The sequence below is a fragment of the Podarcis pityusensis genome (genome assembly GCF_964106645.2).
Source record: "Podarcis pityusensis genome assembly, chromosome: 4".
Lineage (NCBI taxonomy): Eukaryota > Metazoa > Chordata > Lepidosauria > Squamata > Lacertidae > Podarcis > Podarcis pityusensis.
Window position 1 is genome coordinate 95,036,660 of NC_138027.1, and position 12,757 is coordinate 95,049,416.

Genomic DNA, 12,757 nt, shown 5'->3' on the forward strand with positions numbered 1-12,757 from the left:
GGATCCATGGGCTTTTACCTCCCCACTCCCAGGCAGCCTCCTTTATCCCTAGCGTCCCTTATCTCTCTCCCAACCCCACCAAACAGCTGCTTCCTTTCAGTACTCCCTCCCCTCTTGTTTGCCTTAGTGTCTTTTCCTTAGCTGGAGCAGTTTTTTGCTCCTCCTTTTCTTCTAATTTCTCTCCTCATTGATTTAGTCTTCCTGTCTCCTCTCCTTGCAAGTTTGCTGTCTTTACCTCCCCCCTCCCAGACAGCCTCCTTTATTGCTAGCGTCTCTTATCTTGCTTCCGATCGCTTCCGATCAGTGGCTTTGTTTCAACACCCACTTCCCTCTTTCAAAAAAAAGGCAGGATCTGCTTCTCGCCCCTGGGCAATTCGGCTCCAGGGACCACGCATTCGCTCTATAAGATGCACAGTCATTTCCCCTTACTTTTTAGGAAGAAAAAAGTGCGTCTTATGGAGCGAAAAATACGGTAAATGGGGAAGGTTTTCCATTGGCCTCAGTAGAATGCGGATTTGTATAATGTGCTGAAACTCCCTTTAGGATTACATCCTTTGAACATACGAAGGTGCCTGATACTGAGTCAGATCATTGGGTCACCTAGCTCAGTATTGTCTACACTGACTGGCAGTAGCTCATCAGGGTTTTTGATGGAGGACATTCTCATCCCAGTTTCAGAATTATAGGCTGGCTTGGCAATGCCGCCGTTTTGCCTTTTGGTAAAAGGCCTCCTTAGTTGCTCTGCAGTTTGAGTGACTTGTCATAATAAATAGCCATTAAAATGTTATCAGCAACATCTGTTCCACCTATTAGGAAATAGCTCATGCATTTAAAAAGATTTTTAGTGAGTCAAGAGCTGTGATAATGCAAAATAAGACTTTCCCCCTCATACATTTACTTTTCTCAAGTCACGGATTTTTTATTTTCATTTCCCTGTCCTTCCATATACCAAGAGGCAGCACTAGGATACAGTCAGGCAGAAGAGGGAGTTACCAAGCCAGGGGCTCGGTCTGGATAAAATTAAATATTTTACACCTCAAGTTCAGTGGGGCAGATTTAAGTAAACGGGATTGTGCTCCTCATATTGTGCAATCAAAGTTCATGGCCAAAGGGGGGGGGGGGGAGAAGTGAAGATGAAATGTAGACATCCTGTTCCAGTTTCTAAATATAAACCTGAATGTTCTCCCTCCCCCCTCAAAGGAGCTTATCACCTTGATCCCTATAGATATGTGCAGCTGAAACAACATAAAGAGCTACAGCAGAATGCACCGATAAAATGAGTTTTATCTTTCTTGACACACCTCTTATTCCCACAGCCCCATTATTAAAGGCCATTATCAAAATTCAGAAACTGTTACTAAGAACTATTTGAAAATAGAATAGTCTTGGGGGGGGGGAAGTCTGGTAAAAATGAGTTGAAGAACTGCAGTTGGCATTAACCATAGTTCTGCTGATTTGAAAAATCAACAACCCTTTCCACTGGGAATCTGGTGCAGGTCTACCACTCTATCCCATATGGCAAGATAACTGTGTTTTATTGGGGTGCTTCCTGAAGGGCAGAACCAGGTCTCTGGAACTGCAGATCAGTCATTCTGGCAAGTCTCCTCTGTCTTTGGTTTGTTGCATGACGGCGGGAAAAGGAGCAGGTCCCTTGCAGTTTGTGTCCACGCTAGAGAGGAAACATCACCTACAGCCTGGCTGTTTATCATGGAGTCTGATTGCTTGGGGCAAGAAGGCTGGTTTGATGCATGCAATTAATAATAATAATAATAATAATAATAATTTATTTATACCCCGCCCTCCCCAGCCAAGACCGGGCTCAGGGCAGCTAACAACCAATAATAAAAACAAGTTGATTAAAATACAATTTAAAAAGATTAAAATACAACATTAAAACATTAGGATGCAGCCTCTTCACAGGAGGAGAAAGGAAAAAGAAAGAGGGGGAGGGAATCAAACTGATTCTAAGCCAAAGGCCAGGTGGAACAACTCTGTCTTGCAGGCCCTGCGGAAAGATGTCAAGTCCCGCAGGGCCCTAGTCTCTTGTGACAGAGCGTTCAACCAAGTCGGGGCCAGTACTGAAAAGGCCCTCGCCCTAGTTGAGACCAATCTAACCTCCTTGAGGCTTGGGACCTCCAAAGTGTTGTTATTTATGGAACTTAAGGTCCTCCATGGGGCATATCAGGAGAGGTGGTCCCGTAGGTACGAGGGTCCTAGGCCATATAGGGCTTTAAAGGTCAAAACCAGCACCTTAAACCTGACCCTGTACTCCACCGGGAGCCAGTGCAGTTGGTAAAGCACTGGATGAATGTGATCCCGTGGCAAGGACCCCGTAAGGAGCCTCGCTGCAGCATTCTGCACCCGCTGGAATTTCTGGGACAGCTTCAAGGGCAGCCCCGTGTAGAGCGAATTACAGTAGTCAAGGAAGGAAGGATATAAGCAAGGAACATTTCAGGAGATGGGCCATGAATGCTTCTCCAACCCAGGGAAAGAGAAAGGAAAGGTGTGGAGGGGGAGAAATCTCCTACATACATCTGATGAACAATATTATGAAGAAGTGGGGGTGGAATGGGAGGGGACAGAACAGGAATGAAATTCCAGCCTTTCTACCTGGAGAAGATGCTTGAAACTTGACCAAACAGCTACTCTGAAATGGAGAAGCTGGGTCATTTTGGCAGGTAATCTGGATTCAGTATTATAGTATCAAGCTTTTCTCCATATTACATCCATCATGCAGGAGTATAAAGCAGTCATTTACATGTGGTAACTATATGTAGATGTTAGAAGATACAGAATTTCTGTCTTGTCTCATGGTGATCAGGAATGTTTCATGAAATTTGCTACTTATAATCAACCCTCCACCGCCAAGCACAGTTCTGCTGAACAGAAAGGTAAATACAGTGGTACCTCGGGTTACATACGCTTCAGGTTACATACGCTTCAGGTTACAGACTCCACTAACCCAGAAATAGTACCTCAGGTTAAGAACTTTGCTTCAGGATGAGAACAGAAATCGTGCTCCGGCAGCACGGCGGCAGCAGGAGGCCCCATTAGCTAAAGTGGTGCTTCAGGTTAAGCAGTTTCAGGTTAAGAACAGACCTCCGGAACGAATTAAGTGCTTAACCCGAGGTACCACTGTAGAATAAAACAGAGCAGCCATGGGTATAGCTCGCATAGACTAGAATCCACTTTGTGAGTCTTTAAGGAGACAGAAGATTTTAGTTCTTTTTTCTGCAACAGACTAACGCGGCTACCCTTAGGAAATAATAGAACAGAGAGAGAGAACAAACCTTGAACGAATGAATATGAATTTTGCTTTTGATCATGTATGTTGTTTATTTCACAGTATAGGTATGTTATCAGTAGCGTAGGAAGGCAAGGGGGGGAGGGGCAAAAAAAGCTCCGCCCCAGGTGCTGGGAGTTGTAGACCCAAAACAGCTGGAGGGCCAAGTTTGGCCATGCCTGTTAACCCAAAAAACCCTCTGTAATAGTAATAGACTAGCAAGGTGGAAGCACAGAGTATGACCCAGCCAAAGTTATGTGCATATTAGTTACGTGCAAGCAAATAAATTACCAATTCATTAGCTTGTTTTCTAAATATTCTAGGGCAGCAAGATCCAACAGAATTCATTTTAGTCATAGGCAATGTATTTTCCCTCCCTTGCTAAGAGACTGTTGAAGGCAGCTTTCACGATGAAACGAGGGCAGGGTGGTTTTTCTGCCTCCAGTGGGTTATTTAGAATGTAGCATGAGGCACGCAGATGCAAATTATGTTATTGCTGAAACAGAAGCACAAATGAAACATTTGAAAACCGCCAGAGCGCTGGCTTTTTTGTGTTTTGTTTTAAACCAAGGTTGCTGGATGTGGCAGACATGTTGATGCTTTTCCACCAAGTGAAACACGCAAACACCCCCCACCCTGGCCTTTTCTTTGCCACCTTCTGCCTCTTTCCTTTGCTGAATGAAAGAGATGGAATTGAGAACGGGAACATTCTATTCTTGACAACCTATCCACACGGCCATTGTTTGAGCACTTAAATGCACTTACAACACATGGATAGGGGGGAACAAACAAGCAGATAAGAGGTTTATTAATTATTTAATGCACCGGGGTGGGGTGGGGGTGGGGTTCCACCAGGAGAAACCGAGTCTGCGCCTGAAATGACTGGGGTGTGCGGTCACAATAAAAAATGCTGCTGAGTGTTTACAAGGAATAAGGGGGAAACAAAATGTTGTAAAGTTACTCTCTAGCTGGCTTATTTCAACATCTTACAGAGTAGCGGAGACCAGCCATCATTCATCCATCTTCCCCTCGGACCGAATCCATACCTGTTCATCTTACGTCAAAGGTGGAGAAACTTTCTCAGTGCCAAGAGGTGCATTTCCTTCTGGGCAACCATCCAAGGACCACATGTCGGGGGAGAATAGATCCGAAACAACAGCGGGTGGAGCAACGGATAGACATGCACAGTCTCTTTTATCTTCCATCCAGGGATGCAAGGGAACTCAGGTGAGAAGCAGGGTGAGTGAGTTGTGTGCCCAGTGAGAATTATGTGGGTCAGACAGAGAAGCCTGGAGGGACACATTCAGCCTGTGAGGCTGACGGTTCCGACTCCAGAACTGCATTGTTATCTGAAGTCTTGAAGCTTAGCTGGGAGCAAAGAGAACGCAAGGAATGTACAGGAGGAAATCCAGTGCAACTGGAGCTTTGCAACGCTTGCCCGCCCCTCGCAAAGTTATTCATTTCTAACTCCCCTAATTTTTTGAGCAGCAAACACCAGGGTTAAGATGTACTGTCAAAGTTGAGCTTCAGGAAGCTGTCAGGGCAGAGCAATAGCTGTTAAGCCATCAGGTCAGAGCCAGGCAGCAAGCTGAAATGTCGGAATAAACCAACAGGCTTGGATGACTGGCATTACCCAGGCAAATTCTGATTTTGAACAGCCTGTCCTGTTGTGGCATGTCTGGATGAGTGGAGTCATTCTAATATTTGCGACTCCTTTAGTGTGCAGGGAAGGAGGTTCTCTGCAGCTATGCAGAGAGCCATGGGCCTACGATAGTAGCATCAGAGGCTCAATACAGGTACATTTGAGCTAACTGAAATCAGGGTCAAATGAGAAAACTTCACAACTATAGCTGAAAAATCAATGGTTTAATAACATCTGAGAACTCCTGACAATGCAATGCAGGGATTCCTCAACAGGCCTTAAGAGGAAGGCATGCAATTTCCCAGGCAATTTCATCCTCCTTGTGATCATATGCACTCACACGTCACTTGGGAAACTCAAGCCCGGTATATTTTAATATAAATAATATTTCTGTTACGTAAACAAACCTATATACCATCCTTGGTCCCGCTTCTTACCCCAATTTGCTTAATATGTGCTATTATTTGTTTAGAGTAGCTGTAGAGTTGCTTAATAAGTCTTCAGTGACTTCCATTTTCATTGGTACTGTTTTTCTTCTTATTTGCATTGTTCTGTGCATCTATTCCAAACACTGAATAAATGACTCTCCCCCCGCAAGAGAATATTTCTGAATTTTTTGCCCTGCTAAAGTGAGACAAGGGGCAGAAAGTAAGGCTATAAACTTTGTATCTTAAAAAAGCTACAAGAATCATAATAATGCCACATAGTTCAGGACTTTCCTGAGCCTTCAGAGTCACAGAAGGAAGTTCTGGGTTTGTCCACATTTAAGCATTATTTAGCTGTTAAACCATTCCCCGCCACATTTGGATTAAACCAAAGTAGTCCACACCCACACATATTGAATTTGTATGAGAAGCACCTTTGGTTTTTCCCATTGTATATTTGTTCCTTTTGTATTTATCCCCACCTTCAATTTTTTAAAAATTCTGTTATACAGATTAACGACCAACTAGACAAATTAACTACCAACAGGTCACATGTGCGGATAGCTGTGTGTGAACCTTGTTGTTGTTTTGTGCAAATCTCAGGGATAAAAAGAATATATATACTTTACAAGCACAAACTGTGTGTGTGTGTGTGCGTGCAAAAAAAATTCAACACGTATTAAAACCAGTGTTTAAAAAAATCTTTAAAAAAATCTATTTATTAGAAAACTGGATTAAAACATCATACCCACAGAAAAGGCCACAATTAATTAAAAGCCAAAGGCTTGATGAAAAAGAAATGTTTTTGCCTGGCCCTTAAAGACATGTAATGATGGCACCAAGCAATTCTCCATGAGGAGAGCATGCTACAAGCAGACCTCCCATCATGGAAGGGGAATATGATGAAGGGTCTCAGATGACGACTGCAATGTCTCGGTTACTTCATATAGGGAGAAACAGTCCTTGATGTATTGGGGTCCTGAGCCACATAATACTGGATAGGTCAAAAATATCACTTTGAATTGGGCCCAGCAAATGACTGGTACCCAGTGCAGTCGGTCCAGGATTGGTGTTATGTGCTCAGACCATCTTGCCCCAGCGACTTGCCCCAACCCGGCTGCCAAATTCTCTACCAGCTGCAGTTTCTGAACAATCTTCAAAGGCAACCTCAAGTGTAATGCAGCTATGAAAGGAAGACTGCTACTTCATGGGAGTTATCCATTTTTAACAGTACTGGCCTCTTTGGCCACCTGAAACAAGTGAACAACTTAAAATATGCATCTCTTTCAAAGAAAGAAGTGAGCTGATGTAACAGCGCAAAGGGCAATAAATGAGGTGCAGTTTGTAACGTTCCCGAGATTGCTCTTTCAATACCTACCCACTAGGTGTGTGATCATTTGGCAGATGATGGGAATTCACATTAGAAGATTGATGTGGCATTTTATTTCCACCACTCTGCGGAACTCATCTTCCACCTCCTGGGATGCCTAAGGCACACATTTTCCCATGCTCCAGGGGGTGCTCCTTCAGTTCCCGCCCACTTGACAAATGGCCATTTCCAGCAAAAATTTCTTGGGACTAAGAGTAGGCAAGCAGAGGATTGTGAAAGGAACATCTTTCCGGCCATTTGTTTTAATATCAGCTGGTGATCAGGAGCAACTTAGCAATATCTCCTTAAATTCTGCATGCAGAACCCGGCCTGAAAGGCGGCAATATTCCCAAGAAGGAAGAGAAAGGAGTCATAGTGGATGGACGCCGGGTCCCAGGCCTTACGAGCAGCCAGGGAGCAATCACCTCAGATACACAGGAATCTACTTTATACCAGGTCAGACCTTTAATGCCATGATGAACTGGCATCAAGTCTCCCGGGTTTCAGGCAGGGAATTTCCCTAGTCCTACCTGGAGATAAGGGACGCGGGTGGCACCATAGGTTAAACCACAGAGACTAGGGCTTGCCAATCAGAAGGTTGGTGGTTTGAATCCCCGTGAGAGGGTGAGCTCCTGTTGTTCAGTCCCTGCTCTTGCCAACCTAGCAGTTTGAAAGCATGAAGTGCAAGTAGATAAATAGGTGCCGCTCCCGCAGGAAGGTAAACAACATTTCTGTGCGCTGTGCCAAAAGCGGCTTAGTTGTGCTGGCCACATGACCTGGAAGCTGTACGCCGGCTCCCTCGGCCAGTAAAGCGAGATGAGCGCCGCAACCCCAGAGTCGTCCGCAACTGGACCTAATGGTCAGGGGTCCCTTTACCTTTACTTGGAGATAGGGAGGCATTTGTTATGCAAAAGATGCACTCTGTGACTGAGCTATGATCCTCACTCTATGATAGTACTTCGTAACAAAAGGCAGAACACACACACTTTGTACAATGATAGTATTTCATTAATGAAATATACTCATTAATTCATCATTGACAAGCTGGAACAATATACTGCGTTGTAACTACATGTATATAAAGCAAAGAATATCTTCAGAGAGATACACAGCATTGATCAAAGCAGTGATTATCAATAAAGATTTCTGCTGTGCAAGTAATGATTACAAAATAATAGGGAATATTGTCTTGGATCTAATTATGCTAGTCGGTTTTTCACTTTTGGTTAGTGAAAAAGTGGAACCCAGATTTAAGTGGTTACTAAGAAGAATTGTTTGCCTCTTCTCCCCGCCTCTGCTCCCATTTTGCTTGTTACTATTTCCAATTCTTAACAGGTGTGCCACAATCCTGCCCCTCTGCTTGCAAAGAGTAGGGGGACGTGGAGCTTCTTGTGGCGATGGTGCACGAGACACCAAACCAGGTGTGATAACTTAAGGCTATCATGCATGTCCCATCTGCACAATACACTGAAAGCAGTATCATACCACTTTGAACAATCACAGCTCTCCCCACACCACACCAAGAATCTTGGGAAATGTAGTTTGTTAAGGGTGCTAAGAGTTGTCAGATTTCTCCTAGCAGAGCTACAATTCCCAGAGTTCCCTAGGAAGAGCCATTGTTAATGCATTTGAGAAAATGTCTCTCTGTGAGGGGAGCAGGGGTACCCTTAGCACACTTAACAAACTACAGTTCCCAGGATTCTCTGGGGAGAGACATGGGTGCTTTAAGTAGTATTACATTGCTTTAAAAGTTTAAATCAAAAGTGCAGATGGGGCCCTGTTTGCAGCAGAAACTAGCTCTGGGTGATGCTGAGGGACTGGTGTTCATATCGCCAAGATGCTCCTCCGCTCACCACCCCCACATTTCAGGAACAGTTTTCTCCTTTGAAACCTGTGTACAGTATAAAGTGATAAATGTAATGGCGAAATATGCAATCTGCAAATGCCAGCCCAAGATACTCTACTGCCTGAAGTGGGACAGCAAATGGTGCCTCTACCACTCAGTTAAAAATGCATCCTAGCCAAGGCCTTTAAAGTTATTTGGCACCTGAGGTAGAAAATCCCACAGGTGCCTTTCCTTCTCTCTGGTAGTAAAAATACAGTAATGATGATGATGATGATGATGATGATGATGATGATGATAATAAATTAAAGGACCAACAATTCACTGTCCTTTCACAACACCCATAATCAGCTTGTACGGCAGGCCCTGCCAAAGGACTTTTAATTCCAACCCCTCAAATGATATCCCACCTAATGGACTGGGGAGAGAAGCAAGACTAGTGACAGCCGAGCTAAGAGCTCAATTCAGAGATTTGTTTTGTGCCTTTCACTCAAACGGTGCAAGTTGGAAAAAGCCAGGCTTATACGGCTGTTGATTCTCATGTTCTGTGACGCCTGGTTCCTATCATGGTGTGCATGTTTTGAAAGCAACCCTATTTCAAGGGCAAATAATGCCCGTTTTTGGTGCTTTATCAATAGGGTGGGGAAGGGAAAAAAATAACTAAGAAATCTGATGGTTATGATTTGTCAGTTTTTCACAACTCGTGAGGGCCGAGGGCCCCCCAAGGCAAGGCGAAGAGGGGCCTCGGCTTCCCCGGCAGCCAGCCCAGCCCCTCCGCGTTCACCTTGGCGGAGCCGCAGGACTGAGGCGGCGGCGAGGCCTGAAGCGCCGCGAGAGGGACTGTCGGTTTCCGCCCCACGTCACGCTTCGCCCGCGCCTGCCTCCCTGACTCGGAGCGCCTGGCTGCACGGAGGGGAGGGCCGGCGAGCTGAAAGCCGAGGCCGCCCGACGCCGGTCCATAAAGCTCCGAGGCGGGTGCGCCTCCGAGGGACGCGCGGCGACCCCCGGGCATGGGCCGCAGAGGCGCCGGGGGAGCAGCGGGCTCAGGGAAGCCGCCCGCGTCTCCCGCCGCCCGGCGTCTCCTCGCGCGCTGCCTGCCGGCGGGGGCTGCGGCGGCTCTGTGAGGAGGAGGAGGAGAAGAGGCGGCGCCGCGGCGGCTTTGGCCCGGCCCTTCGGGGTGGGCCCGGGCCAGCCCGTCCCCAGCGGCCGCCCCCGCCGCGCCGGCAGAGCTGGCAAGTTCCTGCCTTTCGCGCCCAGCCCCAGACGCGCGGACGCGGCTCGGTCTCTCCGCGGCAGGTGAGGGGACGAAGCGGAGGCGGCGAGGGCGAGGGGAACCTTGGCGAGGCGCGCCGGCTCCTCCCGAGAGCGCGCGGCGGGTGGCCAGGGGCGGGCGGCGGGGAGGACGCCGGCCTCTCTCCCGGGGGCGGCGGGGACGCACGTAGGGAACGCGGGCTGGGCGGCGGCGGCGTCACCTCTCCGCCCGGCCGCCCGCGCGCAGCGGGTGCTATGGAGATGAGCGCAGGTTCGCTGCGCAAGAAGAGCCGCGGCGTTGCCAGGCGTCCTGTTTACCCTCTAGACCCGGGTTTACGCGTTTGGCGTGCTCTATTCCCGGGGACCCGACGCTCGCGCATTCACACAAGCAGTTGGCGCCCGAGGGGCTGCCGGGTTTAACCCCTGGCTGTCCGGCTCCCCCCGCGCCGAGGCGGCACCGTGGCTGGTGGAGCGTCGGGAGAGGCGTTATTTGCAAGGGGACGCGCGTGTGAAGGAGCAGAACGCCTCTCCCTCTCTTTGCTCAGGGAGGAGGGAGGAGTAGTTCTGACTTAGATAAGATTAAAAGCCATGATGGGAGCCAGATCCCTTTCCCTTAGGGTATGCCAACTTGGTCTACTCCTTCAATCCCTCCCCCCCTAATAATAGTAATAGTAGCAGTAATAATCACAATCATAATGACACCAACGCCAAGGTCTCCTGCAGCTGACTCAGGCCTTTTTCAAATCTTTCCCCTCCCCTCCTCTCCCCGAGTAATGAGTAGCATATGTAACTTGGGATCCGCTTGAATGAGGCACAAATGCGTTGGTTTTCAACAGTTTTTTAAAAGATCTGACGCATCTGCGTCTGCCCTTGCGGAAAGAAGAATAAAGTTACGTGCCTGTCTGTCCAGGGTACAACAGTGTCAGGCTACTGAGAACGTGTGGAAAGAAAGCCACGCACTCCCTATTACTTTTGGTTCAGTGCAGATTCACAGTTTTGTTAACTCAGCATTTGGCAACCCCTGGTGCTTTTGGTGGTAGCAGCAGCAGCAGCGAGCAGCTCATGTTTGCATTTGGCTGAGTTGTTTCAAGCAAGGAAGAGAGCCTGACTGCAAGGTGCTTTGTATGGTGGTGTTTTCTAAATGTTTTGTTTCCTGGTTCTGTAGTTGCAGCTGTTGGTGAGATTGGTGCAAGAAGTAACATTCTTAGGGACATTTCATTTACAGAAGTGATCTGGCACCAGAAACAGAGTTCAGAGACAGTAAAATATGTTGTTCTCTTGGCTGTTAAGGATCTGTGACCAGGACTACTCTGTAAGAGGGAAAGATGAAAGAAAATGCAACACTAGAGACAGAGGAATTTTACATAAAAACAGGGCTTCAGACACTGAGGCTGCATTGGGATGGTATCTTTTTTCTGCAGGCTTGCAATTCATAAAATTCCATTTTATGCTGTATGATATTGTTTGAATGCAAGAAAACATTACATTTGTGAAAATGCTGCAATCCTATGCCTACTCAGAAGGAAGTCCCATGTGCTCACTGATACTTAAAGTGCAATCTTGTGTGTTTTTACTCAGAAGTAAGTTCACTAGTGGTGCTTGCTCCCTAAGCAACTATGTTTAGGATTTCAGTCTTCCTCCCAGTTAAACTTGCATGGAATTTCAGACTACATCCCACTGAAATCACTTGAGATTTACTTCTGAGTATATGTGCTTAGATTTGTGCTGTGAGTGCAGTCTCCTCCTCCTCCACTGGACTCGGTGAAGAGAGCCACCTTGGTTTTAGTGGAACAGCTCCCACTCCTGACACAATCGTGCACCAAAGGCTACATACCAGTGGTGTGAAACAGTGGGTGCCATCTTACATTCTCATGTGTATTATAAGATGGATGGGAAGGTGGCACACTGCATTCAAACCATGCATGGTAAAAGGGGGTCATATACATTTGTTAATATGCACACCCATATCCAGTCTCCCAGTCCACCATTGTTGATGGTGGACTCTGCTTCCTTGCGTGTATCTCTCTTGGTGGGTTGGAATAAAAAGGTGTAGCCTGACCCGTACTGAACTCATATTAAAACTTCCCATTTAGTGAGGGGAGATTGTTGCCTAGGGAGAGTTTGCAAATTAAAATGATCATAACATGCTTTAAAAATGGCATTAAAGGTTCTGCACAATTGTCAACATGTGGGAAAAGGTGGCAGCATAGCTGACATTTGTTTGTTTTGTATCTGGCTAGCGCTGTCTTGTTGCTTTTAAGTTGCTGCCTTAGCATTATTTATTTGATTCAGTTGTCTCAATGTATTTCGTTTGTCTTAAGAGGCAGCTTGAGAACATTTTAAATATATGAAAACTTTTGAACTTTGTATTAAAAAACCTGAACTGAATTGTGATTCCCATCAAAAATATTATCATGTGTTTCAAGCTGCTGAGCTGTGGCATTTAGACTTGCAGCTTGCCTTTGTAGTTCTGAACTAATTATAATAATTTTATAAACACTTAAATGCAATGTTATATTAAAGGATACAGTTAGCTCTGTATGGGTGCCTTGGAGCCACTTTTAGGATGTATGAAACCAACATCTGGTGGTGAGATGTTGGTGGGCACCTAACAGTGTTCCATTGACTTGGGTAGACCATACATCCGGTAAATGAACTCTGAATTGCAGTGGTTGCTTACATCTATAAACCTAAGGCTATATTGTCCCTGCATAGGGAGTTAGTAACTAGGAAGTGGACACAATAGAACTTGCTTCAAAGTAAACATGCAAAAGGATTCTGTTGCACGTTTGTTCATTTCTTATAGAAATGTGGGGTGGTTGTTTTTCCCCTGACTAGTGAGAATACCAAAACGACTTGCTTTGGATATTCTTGGGTTAAGTCCCATTGAATTCATTGGGAGAAAACAATACTGCATGTGGATCGTAAATTAACTTTGCTCCAG

At 46.2% G+C, this 12,757-nt stretch overlaps 1 protein-coding gene and 1 long non-coding RNA gene across 13 annotated transcripts in view; both read left to right on the forward strand.

Moving 5' to 3' along the window:
* Positions 1 to 1,807: 1,807 nt before the first annotated feature.
* The window catches only part of LOC308475904, a 468,022-nt gene continuing 457,072 nt past the window's right edge, over positions 1,808 to 12,757 (forward strand). Inside the window, exon 1 of the long non-coding RNA XR_013985514.1 lies at positions 1,808 to 2,310. This is a non-coding gene — a long non-coding RNA (uncharacterized lncRNA). The remainder of the gene's footprint in view (positions 2,311 to 12,757) is intronic.
* The window catches only part of MBNL2 (muscleblind like splicing regulator 2), a 78,764-nt gene continuing 75,731 nt past the window's right edge, over positions 9,725 to 12,757 (forward strand). For 8 of the 12 annotated variants that reach the window (XM_081004012.1, XM_081004011.1, XM_081004013.1 and 5 more), the window contains exon 1: positions 9,726 to 9,858. The gene's annotated coding sequence lies outside the window, so the exon portion shown is untranslated. Of the gene's footprint in view, positions 9,859 to 12,757 lie in introns of all 12 variants that reach the window. The other 4 variants (XM_081004000.1, XM_081004005.1, XM_081004006.1 and 1 more) reach the window with 1 other exon arrangement.